Source organism: Mus caroli, unplaced genomic scaffold (assembly GCF_978045245.1).
Source record: "Mus caroli unplaced genomic scaffold, Mus_caroli_1 scaffold_12, whole genome shotgun sequence".
NCBI classification, from domain to species: Eukaryota; Metazoa; Chordata; class Mammalia; order Rodentia; family Muridae; genus Mus; species Mus caroli.
In genome coordinates this window covers 60,695,191-60,715,386 of record NW_028227267.1, presented here as the reverse complement: position 1 = coordinate 60,715,386, position 20,196 = coordinate 60,695,191, and positions in this window count along the sequence as shown.

The window sequence follows — 20,196 nt, the reverse complement described above, 5'->3', positions numbered from 1 at the left end:
TAGATCCCTTGAAACTGGAGTTGAAGGTAGTTGTGAACTTCCCCATGTGGGTGCTTGGAACTGGGTTCTTTGTAAGTGCTCTTAACTGCTAAGCCATCTCTCTAGCTCCATAACTGTGCATTTTGTTAAAGAATCCCACCAGATGTGTCTGAGTTCACACGGGTGCCCTTTGTAAGACAGTTTTCAACTTTTTTAAATTATTTGCATGAAAGGAAAGCTTGGGGCTGGAGAGTTGGTTCCACAGTCAAGAACATTAGTTGTTCTTGCAGAAGATTTAGGTTGGATTCCCAGCACCCATACAGTGGCTCACAACCATGTGTAACTCCAGTCCCAGGGACTCCAGGACCTCTTCTGAGTTCTGCACATCACACACACATGTTGTGCACATATGTACATGTTGGAAAAACACACACATAAAATATTAAATAATAAAAAAAAAAGAGAAGTGAGGTATGGCAGTTCATGTCTTTTTTTTTGTTTGTTTGTTTTTTTGTTTTTGTTTTTCGAGACAGGGTTTCTCTGTATATCCCTGGCTGTCCTGGAACTCACTCTGTAGACTAGGCTGGCCTCGAACTCAGAAATCTGCCTGCCTCTGCCTCCCAAGTGCTGGGATTAAAGTAGTTCATGTCTTAAATCTCAGCACTTAAGAACACCATGAATTTGGGGACATCTTGGGCTACATCATGATCCTATGTCTCAAACAACAACAACAACAAGACAAAACAAACCACACCAAACAAGGCTGGGCATAGTGGCACACACCTTTAATCCCAGCATTCAGGAGGAAGAGGTAGGTGGATCTCTGTGAGTTCAAAACCCCGGTTTCCCCCCACCCTACCCCCCGCGCCCCAGCAACAACAAAACAAGGCAACAATCAAAAACTCAAACCCAGAAAACCTTTCATTACTGTAGCAGAGAGTTAGAAAGGAAACCGATTTGTTTTTATTTAGAAAAAACTGGGATATCAAGTTAGACCGTCAGCCCAGGTGTGAAGCACGGAGATAGTAACCGGTTTCCTATCACTCTGGTGGCCGTTGGTGTTTGCTTATTTGTGTCTCATTTTATCCCATAAAGGGTTTGAGCTTTTCTGGTTTTGCTCTGCTGCCTCCTTTAGTGGGAATAATTCCCTTTCTTCTCTCTCCCATCTGCCGAGCTTCTATGCATACACGGAGAGCCAACTTGATTATCGCCAGCTCTATGAAGCTCTTCCAGCCCACCAAGGCGGAGTCAACGCCACCCTTCCCAATGCTTGCACGTCCATAGCGTCGCGTTTGGATTGGTAATAGTTTCTCCTAGAGCGCAAGTCCCCTGAGGTCTTCTTGTATGTCCGTGGTATGTAGCCCAGTCTACCACACACACATAAAGGACAGCAGCATAGGCGTCTGTCTGAGCAGACCTTCTGTTTCCTATGTTTCTACACGGAGGCTATGCTCCACACTCAGCCTTTCCTGGAGAATGGCACCGTTAGTGAGAGTCGGCTCTTTAGTCAGCCTGTCTCCACTGTGAATGCAATCTCCTTCATTTGGTGGATGATTCTAACTCAGGGGAGAAGCGTAGTGAGTTCATGGTGCCCTGAATCCAAGCCAGCTGTTATCGGCAATAAGTCTGACTGTCACTCTCCGTCTGGCTCCCGAGTCTCTCAATTGGTTCCTGACTCGGGAATGGAAGAGATGCATTATCTATTGCTCCCCTGCCAAGCCCCCAACACCTGACATTTGTGTAATGCTTTTCAGTTTACAAAACACTTCCACATCCGATATTTCAAGGGTTGTAAATAAGGCACACTAGTGCGGCGGAGTACTGGGAGGGGGTGATTCATTTCAGCTTCACAAGGAGCTGCCTGTTGGGTGGGGCTTGTTTAGCTCAAATAGGCTGGAAGGTTTGGTCTCTGCCCCACTTAAAGCCTTATAAAAAGATCCGAACCCAAAGAGGACGTTGTCTGTTTAGGTCACAGCCTCTGCCGTAGCTACCATCCAGCATGCTTTTCTGATCCGCAGAGCCAACATGGCTTCTGTTGTTGTTTATACGCTGGTCTTCCTAACTCTTACTAGGAGACCCTGGCTTTGTCAAGCCTTGTTGGATCCCACACTGTGATATGAGCTGTTTGTGGTCCTGTAACCACTCCTCCTGGGTTGCGACTTCAAACTGGCTGGTATAGGTGACAGCTTTGAGTGTCAATACTGTTACTGGCCTTGCGAACCTTAGAAGCAACTGGGGGGATTCTTTGCTGGGTCCCAGCAAAAGGCTCCTTCCTGACTATAGAGCTAGGCTGGGGCATAAACAGGCAGACTTTGTAGCCAGTGTTGGTTTTCCTAGGACATAAGTCCACCAAGAGGTGTGGGAAAAGGCATTTGGGGACAAATGGCTCCCACAGAAGTGGTGAATTCTAATCGACATTGTTTTTCAAAATGTCAGCTATGCGCTGAATTTCAATGCAAAGAGGGAGGGAGAAAATAGAATTGAAAGTGAAACTGAATTGACAAGCGGAAGGGAAAGAGTCAACTTAATTTCGGAGCTTGTCCTCAACAAGGGTAAAATAACAAACCAGGCTTGTGATAAAGAAGCATATCTAATATTTATAAGGAGTTCGACATCTAAGGGATGATAAATTGCACTTGAGAGGAAATGCTGCATTAGACAAGTTTTATCTTGACACCGAACCCTTTAAAATGCCTGTAGAACGCGACTCGTACATCTGCTGTAGCCCACATACCAGTCTGTCCCTGGTAGTAACTGAGGGTTATTTTGCTGAGAAAAATCTGTTTGACTTTAGGAGCTGGAAGGAAGGAGAGGGGAGCTCGGAGATTGGAATCTAAATGAGTAATACAGAGATTCCAAATGCCACCGTAGCAGGGGGTGGGGGTGGGGGTGAGGGAGATGAAGTCAGCCTATGACAAGTGACACTTCTCACACCCCAGTTCCATTCTACGCACGCAGTCTCTGAACTCTCTGGTCTGGTTTCTCGTCCGTCCAGATCTGTTTGGCATGGTAATAGAGAACAGGACAAAGGAAATGAATCCAGTGGAGTGTGCCTCCAGGAGTTTGGGTGGTCTTGATTTGCTGTGGGCCCTGAGAGGCTGTAGTTGCTGACTACACCTGAAGGAGTATTGAGGATTCTGTTCCAAACTGAGAGTGTGAGGGTCTGGGCTAGTAGGGAATCTGATGGTTAATATCTTGTCAGCTTTCCTGGGCCAGGATCAGCCAGCAAGGCATTGTTTCTGGAAGAGATTGGCTTACCGAGGGGAAAGAATCCCATACCCATAGATGTGGGCGAGCATTATCCAGTGTGCTCCCGATAATGCTTTGGTCCTGATGTAACAAAGATGCAGGGAAAGGATGGCTTCAGTTTCTCTTCCAGAGCCTGGGTGTCCATTTTCTTTGGTTCCCAAACACTGGCACTTGAATCTCTGGTCTGTGGTTTACATTTATAAAAACATTTACTTATTTATTATTCTCTGTATTATGTGGGCATGTGTGTATGTCACGGTGTGTGTTTGAAGTCAGAGGACAGCTGGCAGGAGTTGGTTCTCTCCTTCTACAAAATGGGTTCCTGGGGTCAAATTCAGGTCACTAGGCTTGACAGCAAGTGCTTTTATCCCCTGAGTCTTCTTGCCAGTCTGGGGATTCAGATTTTGACTGTAACTTCCAGCACCACTCCTTGGATCTTTGAATTATTCTTATTTTCTTCTTCTTCTTCTTCATCTCCTTCTCCTCCTCTTCTTCTTCCTCCTCTTCCTCTTCCTTCTTCTTCTTCTTCACATCATTATTGCCATCATTATCATCATCATCATCATCATCACTGTACTGGCTATTTTTGTGTCAACTTGACACAGCTGGAGTTATCACAGAGAAAGGAGCTTCAGTTGAGGAAATGCCTCCATGAGATCCAACTGTAAGGCATTTTCTCAATTAGTGATCAAGGGGGAAAGGCCCCTCTTGTGGGTGGGACCATCCCTGGGCTGGTAGTCTTGGTTCTATAAGAGAGTAGGCTGAGTAAGCCAGGGGAGGCAAGCCAGTAAAGAACATCCCTCCATGGCCTCTGTATCAGCTCCTGCTCCCTGACCTGTCTGAGTTCCAGTCCTGACTTCCTTTGGTGATGAACAGCAGCATGGAAGTGTAAGCCAAATAAACCCTTTCCTCCCCAACTTGCTTCTTGGTCATGATGTTTGTGCAGGAATAGAAACCCTGACTAAGACAATCACCACCACCACCACCACCACCATCATCAAACTGACTTTTTGAGACAGGCTTTCAAGTACCCAGGGTGGCCTTGAACTATGACTACTGATCCTCCTGCCTTCGTTTCCTCATTGCTGTGGAGAAGCAATGCTGGTCTGTGTCACCATATCCAATGCTAGACTGGACTTACACCTCTGGCTCTGCTGGGCCACCATCTACACAATAGATCACAGGATTGTTGGGCTTCTGTAATTCTGTGAGCCAATCCCTTATAGGAAATCTTTCTCCATGTATCTGTGTATGTTTTCTTAGTTTTGCTGGCATCAGAAAGTCTGACTAACCCAGAGAGCAAGAATCTAAGTGCAGCCACATGTGGACAGTTGGTACAAGTGTATATATATATATGTCTGTGTGTCCCGGGTGTACATATGATGTGTGCAGATGTATGTGCACACTGTGTGGCCACAGCCTGCAGCTGGCACTGCTTCTTGGTTTCGCGATTCCCCTCACCCATCAAAGCTTCTGAGTGGACATCTGTAAAGCATTCTCTGACAGAGATGATTTTAGAAAGAGCTAGGAAAGGAGTGTTTAGTAGCAAAGATAATATACTGAATACATCTCTATCTTATATATGAATTATGAGATAGTTAATATATTTTCATACCGAATAAACATTTAGTGAGAGAGCATTCAGCACGGCACTCTGAACTTTGACTAGATCTGGATTCAAATCCAGTTTGTACTTCTTAGGAGCTTTGACCTCCTTTTTAATAGGTCCTTTGAGCCCATTTTTAGGAGGTGGAAACTGAGGATTAAGTTTTAAAGACTTGTTTTCAAGATGAAATGTAAAAATCTGCAAAGAGTATAGACAGCATAAAATACTAGTTAAGTTTTCTACTTCTTTCCTAGACTTCAGATACATTTTTTTTTTTAAGGAAAAAAATGTTATGCTGGATTTTTATTTAAAAAGCCAGTTGATCAACTGGGTGGTGGTGGCACATGTCTTTACTTCCAGCACTAGGGAGGCTGTCTTAGTTAGGGTTTTACTGCTGTGAACAGACACCATGACCACGGCAAGTCTTATAAAAACAGCATTTAATTGGGACTGGCTTACAGGTTCAGAGGTTCAGTCCATTATCATCAAGGTGGGAGCATGGCAGTATCCAGGCAGGCATGGCGCAGGAGGAGCTGAGAGTTCTATGTCTTCATCCAAAGGCTGCTAGTGGAAGACTGACTTCCAGGCAACTAGGGTGAGGATCTTATACCCACACCCACAGTGACACACCTATTCCAACCAGGTCACACCTATTCCAACAAGGCCACACCTCCAGATGGTGCCACTCCCTGGTCCAAGGATATACAAACCATCACAGAGGCAGAGGCAGGCCTATCTCTTATGAGTTCAAGGCCAGCCTGGTCTACAGAGTGAGATCCAGGACAGCCAGGGCCACATAGAGAACCCTGTCTCAAAAAACAAAACAAAACAAAACAAAAAACAAAAAACAACAACAAAAAATAAAAATCAAAAGCAAACCAAGCAAAGTAAACCCAAAACAAAGCAAACCAACCAACCAACCAACCAACCAATCAACCAACCAACCAATCAACCAACCAACCAACCAACCAACCAACCAACCAACCAACCAACCAATCAACCAACCAACCAACCAATCAACCAACCAAACAACCAACCAACCAATCAACCAACCAACCAACCAACCAATCAACCAATCAACCAACCAAACAACCAAACACCCCAAAGACCAAACAATTAATCTTTAGGCCTCAAATATTTCACCAAGGCATTAATTCTCAATTTTTAAGAATGAAAGTGACTACAAATATTATGTCATTCCTTTTGAAATTCTGTTGAGGAAGCAACAGAAAATTTGTAGAGTTTGAGGATCAGTATGAAGAAAACCTGACAAGGTTTCATCTATTTTAGCCTGTGGCTGGTGTGTTACCTCATTATCTAACTATCGTCTCTTTCTCTGTGATTTATCACCTATCTACCTACCCATCTCTCATCCTATTTTTCTATTATTTACCTACTATATGTCTATCATCTATATATGTATGTGTGTATGTATTTATCTGTATATAATCTACATATGCATACAGTATCTACTTATCTGTAATACATGTAGTCTGCCTGTCTTTCTGTCTTATCTATATGCTATGTATCTGTCTCTCTACTTATCTGTCTATATTATCTATACATCGGTCAACTCTATGTATCTACTTACCCATCTACTTAGTTATCCTCTATATGTATCTTATAAGTATATTGCATAGACTTATCTCTATATGTTTATACTTACTTACCATCTCTCTACCTTCTATATATATATGTATATATATATATTTGTTTCTGTCTGTCTGTCTGTCTGTCTGTTCATGATGGCAGACTGCTCATTCTTTATCCTTTCATATTCCAGTTTGTATTTCCTAGGAGTAAGGATTATTCTTTTCCTTTAGCACAGTATACTTATCACATTTAGCTATTTTCACACGGATAGAATATTTTTTAGCTAACCTACAGCTCTAGCATCGTTTCCTCAACTTTATCAATCAAAGCATAACGTCCTTCATTAAACATTTCTCTCTTTTTTCGCATGAACAGGACCCAGTGAAAGATCGGATGTTACGTCTGGTTGACACATCTCTTCGGTTTGTATTATCAGGAATTGTACTTTATTGTCATTTAAAATCATTGATAAATGATGTCCTTTTACATGGCTAGCCATGCATTTAGAACTCGATATAAAGGACATCAGAGTAACCAACTACTCTTCTCCTAGACATTCTGATGGCTTCGTCCTGCTCACAACAATGCTTAGAGACACATCTGTCTGGCCCTCTAGTCCTCTCCAATCTACCCGATAATGTTTTTATTTTCTCTGTCAACATGCTAGGCTATGAGAGGGCCAGTCTCTGGCTAACTATTATTTCTGTGTCTGTAAAATGTTTCCAGGAACTGTCGTAACTGGGGTTGGTGGCCCGAGTAAAGCAGATTGCTTTCTCCTGTATAAGTGATCTTCCTTTCTGTGGAAGGCCTGAGTAGAACAAAAGGCCATGTGCGTGGAAGTTTAAATTCATCCTGCTTGACTTTTGAACCGGAACAAGCATCTTTCCCTGCGCCTGCGCTTAGTATTCAAGTTCTCGGGCCCGTGGACTCCTTGCTTGTCAGGTGGTAGACCACTGACTTCTCTGGGACCATAATTGCAGACTGCAGGTTGTAAGGAGTTTTCAGCTGTCATAATTATGTGAGCCCAAACCTCACAACTCTGTCTGATTGTTCTATAACTAACCCATTGGTTTTCCCCAATACTGCATACTCTCATGTTCCCTGTTTCTTATTTCCTCAGTGGCATAGAAATGTGTAGCTAGGAATGTATAAGCTTGGTGCCTTGCATAGGCTGTGGTTGTCTATTCTAGTTGGTTTGCACAGTCTTTACCATGTCACCATCTTCTAAGTCTTTGCGAGACACAGGACGGTCAATAAATAATTATGGGATGGTATGAATACGCCCACTTAAGGCTTTCCAGGAGAACTGAATGCTATGTTTGTCTACATGGATGCACAAGGGCACACAGTGCATAGGTCTTCACAACCAGTCCCCTTGCTCCTTTCCTACCTGAGTCAGGTTGTAGTCTTCTGCCACGTGATGTTGCTCTTTCACTTCTCAGCTTTGCTGGGGCAGCCTGCCTTATACTCTCTCCTTCAATTTTTCCCAGGCTACCCAAAGCTTGAACACCTGCTGAGGTTCTGCTCTATCTATTTTGTCTTTAGATGCTTGACAATTTTATCCATGCAGATAGCACATCTTGATCAAAACCTCCCACTTCTCCCCTACCTCTCCTATCTCACCCACATTCATGTCCCTCATTCCTGTCTGCTCTCTTTCAACTCACTGAGTCTACCAAGTGCTACCTATAGGTGCTTGGGCATAGGACCATCTGCTGGTGCATGCTAGGGTAGCCTCTCTGGAGCTGCATCCTTGAAGAAAACAGATTCCCTCAGTTGCCCAGAGCTCCCTAGCTGGGGTTGGGAATTCATGTGCTCCTCTCTGTATCCATGCTGGGATTTTTGTCTGGCTTGATCTTATGCAGGTCACGTGTATGCGGCCGTAGTCACTGTGAGCTCCTGTGTAAAATGGTGCTGTCATGTTCAGTAGATAATGTTTCACGGTAGGCATCCACTATCTTTGGCTCTTAGTTTTTCTGCCCCCTCTCCCACGATGAGCCCTGTGGCTCTAGTGTCTTGTGCATGTTTCATTAAGCCCTCTCTGATCTCAACATTCTCTCTACCTTATAAATTTCAGCATCAATGTGTACTCATTAAAGCTTGTGTAAATGCCAAATGAATGACAACCCAGAATATTAAAGTTTGTGGGTTGGGGTAGGGCCAGAGAACAGAACTTCGCGAATACAGAAGTGAGCTGGGGACACGCATAACTACTGGCCGCTGCTCAGCAACTGATTCTTTCCTTATATTGCTATATTGACCCTCAAATAACCTTCTAGGCAGGCTTTCCACTCTCCATCTTGCAGATGGAGAGTCTATGGAACAAGGTCACCGAGCTAACAGTGGTGGAGATGGGTTTTGAGCCAAAGATGTTTCCACGGGATGTTTGTCCAACTTAAGTTTTATGCTTACAAACATTGACTCTGACTCATGAGTGACAGGTACACATTAGGTTTTGGGGGACCTAGGATGATCGTGGGTTTGGGTGTGGCCACCTCCTGGTGGATATAAACTCACTTTTGCCCTCTCGCACTGAGGAAGCTTCCGTGAGTCTGTGGCTGATTCAGGGTGACTCAAAAATGACAATTTTACATGCTTCAGCGGGGAAATTGGCTAGGCTAATAGGTGGTTCAAAAACCTTTTACAACAAAAAGCTCAATAATTCCCCATTTTTATAGTGTCAGTTGCAGTTAGCGGTCAACTGCCAGCCGTGGCTGCTCCACAAACAGGCGTTTACGAGGAGAGCTTTGGGGCTGCCCAGCAGGCTTAATCAGGCTGATCCAACCTTCGAACCCAGTGTGAGCTCAGAGAAGAGCACTTATCTCCTGGCTTGAGTCATTCTACTGCTGTCTCAGGGCACACCTCTTATCCCCAACTGGTAGGTTCTGAAAGGTCAACGATGTTAAGTACTTCACATTAGTCTCCCACAGCTCTGGGCACAGCAGCAGGCACATAGTAGGTACTCAACAAACACTAGCTGATCAAGATCTTGTAACTCCAAGATACTTGTGTTTAGAGGGGCACTTAAAGGGAGGTCAGATTCCCAGAGGACTCTAAATAATAATCCTTAAGCGCCATTGTGAAATGGATTGTGTGGACTCCTCGGGGAACCTCCACGGGTGATGTTTGTTGATTTCTCCCCCTGGATGCCCACTTTGTTGTTGCTCTTCAGGATGGACGTAAGTGACTGAATGGATCTCCTTTCTTGACTCTCATCCCATTCTGGCCTCGCTTCTGATAATGTGCTACAGAGAACTGTGCCTGAATGTCCCTGATGAAGCTTCTTGGGTTAGAGATTCTAAATTGCTAGAGATGTGTGACCCAGCCTCCAAGGTCTATTATTGGGAGAGAAAAGAGTAACAGGGCCGAATGAAGCTGGATATTAGAACTGCCCTTCCCAGATAAGAATGCACACTAACATTAAAAATTATCGGAATATCGAGGTTAATTAAAATTGTCTAATTGCATCGAGACCTACTTAATAGGAAGGGCTGCATGCCCGACACTGTTACCCCAGCCAACTACCCATGACTGGAGAGGGCACGGGCCCCGGAGGAGAACCTAGTACTGCCATTTCCCTAAACCAAGGCTGTTTCTAATGCATCCTAAATACTTGCACTCATAGATAAGTGTGGCTTCTCCTTATGGATGGATTAGCGCTGTTATTTCCAAAGTGAGTTTCACCCCTCCCTCTCTTCTCTCTCTCTCTCTCTCTCTCTCTCTCTCTCTCTCTTTTTCTCTCTCTCTCTCTCTCTCCTTCTCTTTGTCATTCTGTATGAGGTATAGCAGGGGATGAAACGCTGTTCATCTAAAGTGGGAAGAGAGAAAGGCAGGAGGTGTCGGCTCACCTTTTGTCACAGTCCTTGACTTCTCTCTAGGGAAAGTGGGACAGGGAAGGATGCTGATAGGACCCTGCAATTCTTGCCAAGGAAAGGCACACTAGAGTGACTGATTTTTTTCCCTATCACCCCTTTCCCCACCTACTTGATGCAGCGGTCACAGGACCAGCGGTATAACTACCAGTGTTGGAAGTAAGACGATTCCTAAGCAAGGGACTGGGTGTTTCTAAACCTTGGGCCTGGAGGTAGTGGAGCCTGCCTTTAACCTGACTGGCAAAGGTGGGGTCACCAGTGAATGTAGTTTTTGCCTGGGGGCTAAATACAGATTGTCCCTTACCAGGTCTCAGTGCAACTGGTCTTAGGGGAGGTACTTGCTGGACTCATGTTGCTGCCTACAGCCAGAATGGACACAATAGCCAAAACTAATGTCCCTCCCAAACATGGAAACGTTTGTGTACAAAAGAAGAGAAGGATGGGAGGGGGGTTAATATTTGTTGTCAACCTGACAGGATCTAGAGTTACCTAGGAGGCAACCCTTTCGGCTTGCATGTAAGAGTTTCTGGATTAGGTTAACTGAGATGGGAAGACCCATCCTAATCCAGCCATGACCCAGTCTCCTGAACTGGGGTCTCAGGCCTAATAAAAAGGAGAAAGCAAGTTGAGGGCCAGCATTCATCTGTCTCCGGTTCTTGACTGTAGATGCAACACGAGCAGCCGCCTCACGTCCTGATGCCTGAATGATTTCTCCACCATGATTGACTGTGCCTTCAAACTGTGAGCCAAATACCCCTCCCCCATGACTTAAGTGGCTTCTGTCAGATGTTTCCTCACTGCAGTGAGAGACATGTCAAAGGAATGAGCAAGTGTGTTCTATTAGGAGCAAGGGAAAGGTGACGTTACATTAACATCTCAGAAGATGGTAGAGCAATAACTGGCATTGTCTCTTAGCACCGTTATACCACATAGATGCCTGTGAGGGTAAAGCTTATCGACATTGTTCTTGCTTTTGGAAGCTGGTGAGATCTAATGGAACCCTGCAAACAGATGTGGTCTCACCCCAGCAGAAGACAGCCACACAATTTGCTGATAGACTGGACCAATTGCTAACCATAGAATGGTATTTTAGTATTGTGCTGGTGTTTTCATTGTTGTTATTACTTTTTAATGAGCAACCCAAGTTTGACCATGTAAAAGGGTCACAAAGACTTTGTTTTTGCCCCTGCCCCCCCAAAAAACCTTGTGTGTGTGGATACTTAGTATCCAGCTGCTGCTGCTTTGAAAGCTAGTGGAAACTTTAGGACCTGGGGCCTGATTGGGAGATGTGGACCATCAGGGGAGGAAAGCCTTTGACAGCTTTAGCGCTGCCCCACCTCTGATCTAGCTCTTTGCTTCCCGATCCACCAAGATCTGAACAAGCCTCACTGCAAGCTTTTGCCACCACTGATGGAGCTGACCTAGCTGCCACACCTCCCACTTCACACTGGGCTGCGCTTTCTGGAATGTGAGACAAATTGAACTCTTCTCCTTGAAGATGCTCCAGTCAGGACTTTGTCACAGCAATGAGAAAACTAAGACAGTTGGGAAGTCTCTCGCTTTTAGCAGAAAGTATCGGTTTCCACTGACCTCTATGCTACCGGTTTCTTTGCTTTCCTTCCCCACCTCCTCTGCTTGTTTGTTTTTCCTTGCATTGCAGGCCATGCTTGTAGGGCATGTCTTTCTCCTTAAAATTCTCATTTTAGAAGTTTTTTAGGGGGGTGGCTAGGGAGCTGGCTTAGTCAATGAAGTGCATGCCACACAAGGATAAGAACCTAAATTTGGATCCTGAACACCCACATAAAAGTGAGGCATAGCGTTGGTAACCACAGTTGCTGAGATGTGGGGGTAGTAGATCCTTGGAGGCCCATTGGCCGGCCAGCCTTGCTGAATCAATAAGCTTCAGAAAGAACTTGCCTCAAAAATTAAAGTGGGAGAGAGTCATCAAGATAGGCACCCAATGTCAACCTCTGACCTTCACACGCATGTATACAGATATGCACATGGGTGCATGTATGTACACCACACACACACACACACACACACACACACACACACACACACACACACAGCCTCTTTAGAAAAGAGCTGTTGCCATAATGTATCACACTATCATTTATTTGAAAATATCCTCCAGCCCTAGAAAAGTATTTTGCTAGGTGAACAGTTTGAAGTTGACAGTCATTCTTCACCTTGAAGATGTCTTTGTCCCCCCTTTTAACTGTGACTTGACTCCAGTTGTGTGAGCGTGTGTATAAGATCCCACCAGCAGATGTGTATCTATGGGAAATGGAGTCACATACCAGTGTTTCTTATACTCTCAACAAAAGACACAAGCTCTTGTGTCTTCCTCGAAAGGTTTTGTCATACATGTATGCTTACCGTGAATATAAACTGAAGACCGAACCACTCAGAGAATTAGGGCGAGAGAACTGAATATAAACATCATCAGATATAGTTCTGATCCACAGAGACTAATCTTGCTTACAAAAAGAAGAAAGCAAAAAGAAATCTAATAGACCGTGCATGGTAGCTCATGCCTTTAATCCTGGTCCTTGGGAGGCAGGTGGGTCTCTGTGAGTTTGAGGCCAGCTTGGTCTACATAACAACTCCAGGCCAGTCAAGGTTACATAGTGAGACCCTGTCTCAAAAACATAAAAGAAAGAAAGGGAGGAAAGATGGGAAGAAAAAAGATAAATGTGATTGTTCAGAGTTATGAGACGGCTCAGCAGGTAAAAATGCTTGCCTCATAAGCTTGGTGACCTGAACACATATAAAGGTAGCTGAGAACTGACTCCATACACATCCCTGCCATGCATAATAAAAACTTTAAAAAGTTTAAAAGTTTTTACTTCCTTATCTTTCATTCTAGATACTATTAATAGTTTCTAAAGTTGAAACATATACAGATTTTAAACTGAACGAAGCCAACCTCTTTTTCGCTTAACCTTGAAGGGCTATTTTATAGAAAGCCGTCTCTAGTGGTGAAAAGCATTTATCTAGACATCAGCTCTCCCTTTGGTGTCTCTTTATTTTCTGTTCCTTCTGTTAAATTAAAGTAAAATTAAATGTAATGCTTTTTAATAAAAGTAGAAGTTATATTATAAGCCCATTGTTATGAAAGTATTTCCCTGTCTAGTCTATGTATGCAGAAGGAATTTTAGGAACTATGTGTACTTTAATATTAATAATGATTTATTTCATGTATTGGCGTTCAGGCTAGATTTTAACTTTATTTTACATTTTCTATATTACTTGAATTCTTTATTACATATATATTATTAAACAGTCAATGTATTTCCTAAGTGCAGCATCAGCAACTTTGTAGGGTATTGTGAACAGGGCAACTTGCTTCTCCTTGCTTCTCATGTGCTGTGTCCGTAGCTTTGGATTTAGTTATCTAGCTCATTTAGTAACGTCTGCTCTTCCTCTATAGACCTGTCAATCAATATCAATGCAAAATCTGAGTTACCTGTAAAACTTTTCCTCCCGTTGGTGTGAGGCATCCCAAGTATTCTACCGCTGAGCTATAATCCTAGTGCTGGCCATTGACTTTCTTGATCCAGGGTACTGCCCTGCTTTGGCTGTTCTTGTGGACATATCATTACTACCAAGCTCTCCTCTCTGTCTCTGCCTCTGCCTCTGTCTCTGTCTCTGTCTCTGTCTCTGTCTCTGTCTCTGTCTCTGTCTGTCTGTCTGTCTGTCTGTCTGTCTGTCTGTCTGTGTCTGTCTGTGTCTGTCTGTGTCTGTCTGTCTCTGTCTGTCTGTTTCTGTCTGTCTGTCTGTGTCTGTGTCTGTGTCTGTCTGTGTCTGTCTGTGTCTGTGTCTGTCTGTGTCTGTCTGTGTCTGTCTCTGTCTGTGTCTCTCTGTCTGTGTCTGTCTGTGTCTCTCTGTGTCTGTCTGTCTCTGTCTGTGTGTCTCTGTCTGTGTCTCTCTGTCTCTGTCTCTGTCTCTCTTTCTCTCTCTCGTTCTCTCTAAGTCAGGATCACACTATGTAGCCCTGGCTGTACCGGAACTCACTATATAGACCAGCATGGCCCTGAACTCGTACATCTGCTGCTGCCTCCAGAGTGCTGGGATTAAAGGTGTGTGCCACCATGCACAGCTACCTCATTTTAACACTGGACCTTTATAATGCTTCTGCTCAGAGTGGCCATTTTAGCCTAACACACTATATACATCTCCGTTATACTCCACTATATACATACATCTGTGCTATATACTTCTCTATTCATTGCTTTGATTATTATTATTATTTTTATAATTCTTAGAAATAGTGTCGATGTGGGGATGGTAAGGTAGTTTTGTGGGCAGAAGTGCTTGATGACCTATGTCCAACCCCTGGATCTCTCAGTGGAAGGAAAGAACTTTCTCTCTGACCTTCATTGTATGCTATGGCACACCTGCACTCAGATACAACAGACATACAGGCACACAGAGAATACATACACATTTAAAAAGAGAAGCAGTACCAAACGACACATAATTTTATATGGTCGAACTGGTTTCTGAAGGAGTAGTTTACAGGGTGCTTCTACTGAACATCCCTAGAAGGGTTTCTCCCAAACTTTCCTGACACTCCTAGCTATTATTTCCCATTGCACGCTGTGCCTGTTTGGTAAACAAAGATGACATTTAATGGATGTCTTAATTCGTATTTTTATTATTAGTGGGATTGAATGCTTTTCATGGATTGTTTTCTCTTTATCAATTCGATAGAATTTTGTAAATGAGCTAACATTTGATGTGTGTGTGTGTGTGTGCCTATGATGTTTAAATGCTAACTCAGTGGAGACCATGGCTGGAGAACATGATAGAGGTTTAGGAGAGGAGACTTGGGTGATGGAAGCGAGGCTGTGGACTGGGCTGAGGCAGGCATCAGGCACAGCAGCGCACCCTGTTCCCAGTGCAGGCACTCCTTCTTTGAAAGTTAACATAGTAAGAACACTTTGCCCCAATTAATTTACAATGTTCCTAATTTATTTAAAAATTTGGGGCTATTTTGTAATTCTCCTAACAGGCCGGTTTCTATATTCCCCATCTACAGAATCAATAATTCAGAGAATTTGGCTGCAAGACTGTGACATTTGTTTCCGCATGACTCCTGGGGGGTGGGGTTGGGGTTGGGGGGAGCGGAAGCGGATTCGGTGAATCTGCCGATGCCGCAGGAACACTAACTTTTGCTAGTATCCGTTAGTCTGCTGGCTTTTATCTTAAAGTCTTTACGTGCTCTATTTTAAAAATAGCAACTCGAAACATACATCAGCAGGTTTTAGCCAAACTGAACCCCGATGAAAAGAGACCAGTCCTGTGTAATTCTTCGTGGAATTGAAATTCTTTGTTCTCTGTAGCTTTCAGATAAAAGGATTCATGTGGGATGGTAGATAGGGCGGTTTTAATTTGGATCAACCGGCCTTACTGCTGGATTTTATCCCAGCCATGCTGTGAGGCGGGCTCTTTGTTTTCGGCAATTATCAAGCTAAGCCTAATTAAACTTGCTTTGCTTTGATGTACTGTCATGTTTTCCATAATTTTATATTCGGAACCATTTTCCTAAGCCGTTGTTTGAAATCAAGGATAGACTATAGATTCATTTCTTGTCTGTCATGCCGTGATTGAGTGTGGCTCTAATCAGGTTAGGAGAGGCCTGGTTTTGGTCGATAGAACGGTAACGTGGTCACCATCATCACCATGGTTAATTGTGCCTTTGTGACTTGGACCTGTGGAATTATTTTTAAATACAATGAACTGTAGATTGATGCAAAAATGCAAAGACTTTCAATTCTACCAATTAATTATGAATCTTAAATTATTGAATGAGCTCTATTCTGTAAATTTTAATTGATTTCCTCTTTGATTGTGTTGTTCCTTGTGGGGATATTAAATTTTTTATTTAATTTTTTCCCCTCATCTGGTACAGTTGACTTCTATATGTTTCTTTGGTGTAAATGGTATTTTTTTTCCTATATTTGAACGTTGTTATTTCTCTGCATTTATTTGGTCTCACTGGCTTTGTGGGTAGTAGAATAGATCAAATGGTTGATTTTTAAAAATTTTATATTTATGGATGTTTTGACTGAATGTCTGTGTAATGCCTCTGAAGCCAGAAGAGTGTGTTGGATCCCCTGGAACTGCAGTTACAGTTGTTTGGAAGCCACTGTGTGGGTGCAGGGAAGGAAAGCCAGGTCGTTTAGACAAGCAGCCATGTTCTCACTCACCTAGCCATCTGTCCAGTTTAAATTCATATACACCTGCATATGGGTATGTGCCTGTAAGTGCAGGTGCCTCTGCACAGAGATGTTGGATCCCTTGGAGCTGGAGTTACAGAAGATTGTAAGCCTCCCAACATGGGTGCTAGGAACAGAATCTGAGTCCTTGTACTGAGTGCTGGTACTTGTTCAGAGAACTGTTGTCCTGTTTTGTGGAACTCAGAAACACTGGGACTCAGTTATCATCCGTGTTAGGAAAGCTTTGAACCGGCAGGCACTCTGATGGCATTTTAGCAAGACTGTTGAGATGTGATCTACATGGGAGCCCAGCCTTCGAAAGAGCTCGGCTTAGAGAAATCTCACAAAGATTGCACCCACTCCAAGTGCTAGTGACCAAAGGACGGGAATGTGGCCAGCATCCTGGGTCCCCACATCCCTTCCTGTCCTCCTGCCTACTCTCCAGTCACCATGAACCCGGATAAAGAGACAGAGAATAAAGGGAGCGTGGCTAGAGGAAGATGCTCCTCACTCTTTACTCAGACTGAAGTCTTGATAAAGTCACTTGTCAGTGGAGAGTCAGGAATTCTGCACATGGGGCTGGATAGATGGCACAATTGTTAGGAACACTGGCTGCTCTTCCAGAGGACCTGGGTTCAGATCCCAGCACTCTCATGACAGCCTACAACCACACGTAACTCCAGTTCTAGTGAATCCAATGACCTCTTCTGCTTTCAAGGATACCAGACATACATAAAGCACACATACATACATTCAGGCAGAACACTTACACATGGAAAATGAAGATAAATAAATCTTAAAACAGGTTTCCAGTCTGTCAATACTGGTGCATGCCTTTGATCCCAGTACTCGAGAGGCAGAGGCAGGTGAATCTCTCTGAGTTGGAGGTCAGCCTGGTCTTCAGAGTGGAGTTCAAAGACAGCCAAGGTTACACAGAGAAACCCTGTCTTGAAAATCCATTTTTTAAAAAAAGCTTTCTTACAGAGACAATTCCCTCCCTCTTCCTTCCCTCCTTCCTCCCTCCCTCCATCCCTTCCTCCTTTTCTTTGGAAATGGGATCTCAAGTACCCCGGGCTAGTTTGGAATTCACTATGTAGCTGAGGCTAGCTTTGAACTTCTGATCCTCTTGCCTCACCTTCTAAGTGCTGGAATACAAGTGCGGGCCACAAACCCAGCCTACCTTCTTTATAGAGATATTTCAAATAACAATGTTAAAATAGCAATAAGCCACTCTGGAGGCCTAAATGCTTAGCCTTACTCCTTTTCCAGCTGTAAACCTACAATTTCCTGAGACTCTTCTAAGACTAGAAACTGCTCCCAGTCAGAAGATAGGTCTTTTTATAGAAATAATTACTCACTTTTACTCTAGTGCAATGTGAATTTCTTCCAGACTTTATGAGCCTGTGGGTACAAATGAGGGCAAATCAAAACATCTTTTATTTCTATTTTTAATTATATGCACTTGTGTAGGTCTGTGCATGTGAATGCAACGCCCAGGGAGGACAGAGAAGAGTGTGAATCTCCTGCATCTGGAGTCACAAGTGAGCCTGTGGGGTGATGGGAAAGGAATTGGGGTTCTCTGCAAGAATAGCACACTCTAAACCACTGAGTTGTCTCTCTAACCCCAAACCACATCCTAACTTCCTTGTGATCCGGTTTAGAAAGGATTCTCTCAACCCTTGAGAACCATGATAGTTTCTCTATAAGCCTATGGCGTGTGAGCCCTGTACACACACACACACACACACACAACATACACACACACAGACACACACACATACAGATATACACACATACACACAGAGAGACACACAGAGATACACACATACACAGACACACAGGCATAGCATACATACATACACACAGAGACACATCGAGAGACATACACACAGAAATACACACATACACACAGGCATACACACACAGACACACAGAGGCACACACACATATACATACACAGACCCAGAAACACAGACCACACACACACAATAAGAAATGTGTATTCCAGCAGGCTCAGCTACCCATACCTTATGAATTTATTTACTAAAAAGGAGTTCCTTAGAAATTCTTTAAAAAATATGACTTTAATATTAACCAAAAATCATATATGTGGCTGCTAATATACTAAATGGTGAGTTGGAGAGATGGCCCAATGGTTAAGAGCACTGACTGCTCTCCCAGAGGTCCTGAGTTCAACCCCCAGCAACCACATGATGGCCTACAACCATCTGTAATGGGATCTGATGCCCTCTTCTGGTGTGTCTGAAGACAGGGACAGTGTATTCCCATATATGAAATAAATACATCAATTAAAAAAAGAGATACTAAGTGGTGTTTCCCTCTCAAGAAGCCCTCACTCATGCCATGTACTTCCCGTCCTTGTTGAGAGCCTGCAAATTCTTCTCCCTTCTACCCTCCCTCCCATACACCCTTCCTCCCTTAATGCCTATGATTAAATTATATTAAATCTCTCTCTGTCTCTATCTCTTCTCCTACTTTCCTCTCCTCCTCCTCCTCCTCCTCCTCCTTCTTTTTTAGACACCGGGTCTTACTATATAGCCCTGGTAGCCTGAATCTCTCTTTATAGATTAAGCTGTCCTTGAATGTTCAGAGATCTGCCTGTGTCTTGTGCTCTTGAGTGCTGGGATTAAAGGTGTACACCACCACAACCAACTCTAAAAACAAATTCTTTTATTATTGTAAATTTATTTATTTTATTTTATGTGTATGAATGCTTTGTCTGGGTGTATGTATGTGCCCTATATGTGTACCTGGTGTCTGTAGGAGTCAGACGAGGGCATCAGATCCTTTGAAACTGGAGTTAGGAATGGCTTGAACCACAACCATTCGTAGGTGGTGCTAGAAACTGATCCGGCTCCTCTGCAGACAAACTTAACTGCTCTTAACTCCTGGAACCTCCTAAAACAATTCCTTAGTGAAGTGTTATGCTTCATGTTCCACTTGCCCTAGAGTGCTTTCATTTCTTCATTAATTAATTTGTTTACTTCATATCCTAATTGCAGCCCCACCCTCATAAACCCCTCTTCTCATTACCCCTTGCCCTTTTCTTCAGAGAATGGAAGTCCCCCATGGGTATCAACCCCATCCTGGCACATCAAGTTGCAGCAGGACTAAGCACATCTTCTCCCACTGAGTTCAGACATGGCAATTCAGCTAGGGGAAGGGGATCCAAAGGCAGGCCACAGAGTCAGAAACAGCACCCTCAACTGATAGAGGACTCACATAAAAACCAAGCTGCATATCTGCTACAAATGTGTAGGGTCTAGGTATAGCTCTTGCATGATCTTGGTTGGTGGTTCAGTCTCTATGAGCCCCCATGGGCCCAGGTTAGTAAACTCTGTAGGTCTTGTTGTGGTGTCCTTGACCTCTCCAGCTCCTTGATCCTATCCCCCACTCTTCCACATGATTCTTTGAGCTCTTCCTGATGTTTAGATGTGAATCTCTGCATCTGTTTCTACCTGCTGCTGGATGAAGCCTCTCAGGAGACAGTTATGCTAGGCTCTTGTCTGCAAGCATAACAGAGTATCATTAATAGTGTCAGGGGGGCTGGTGAAATGGCTCAGTGGGTAAGAGCACCCGACTGCTCTTCCAAAGGTCCAGAGTTCAAATCCCAGCAACCACATGGTGGCTCACAACCATCCGTAACGAG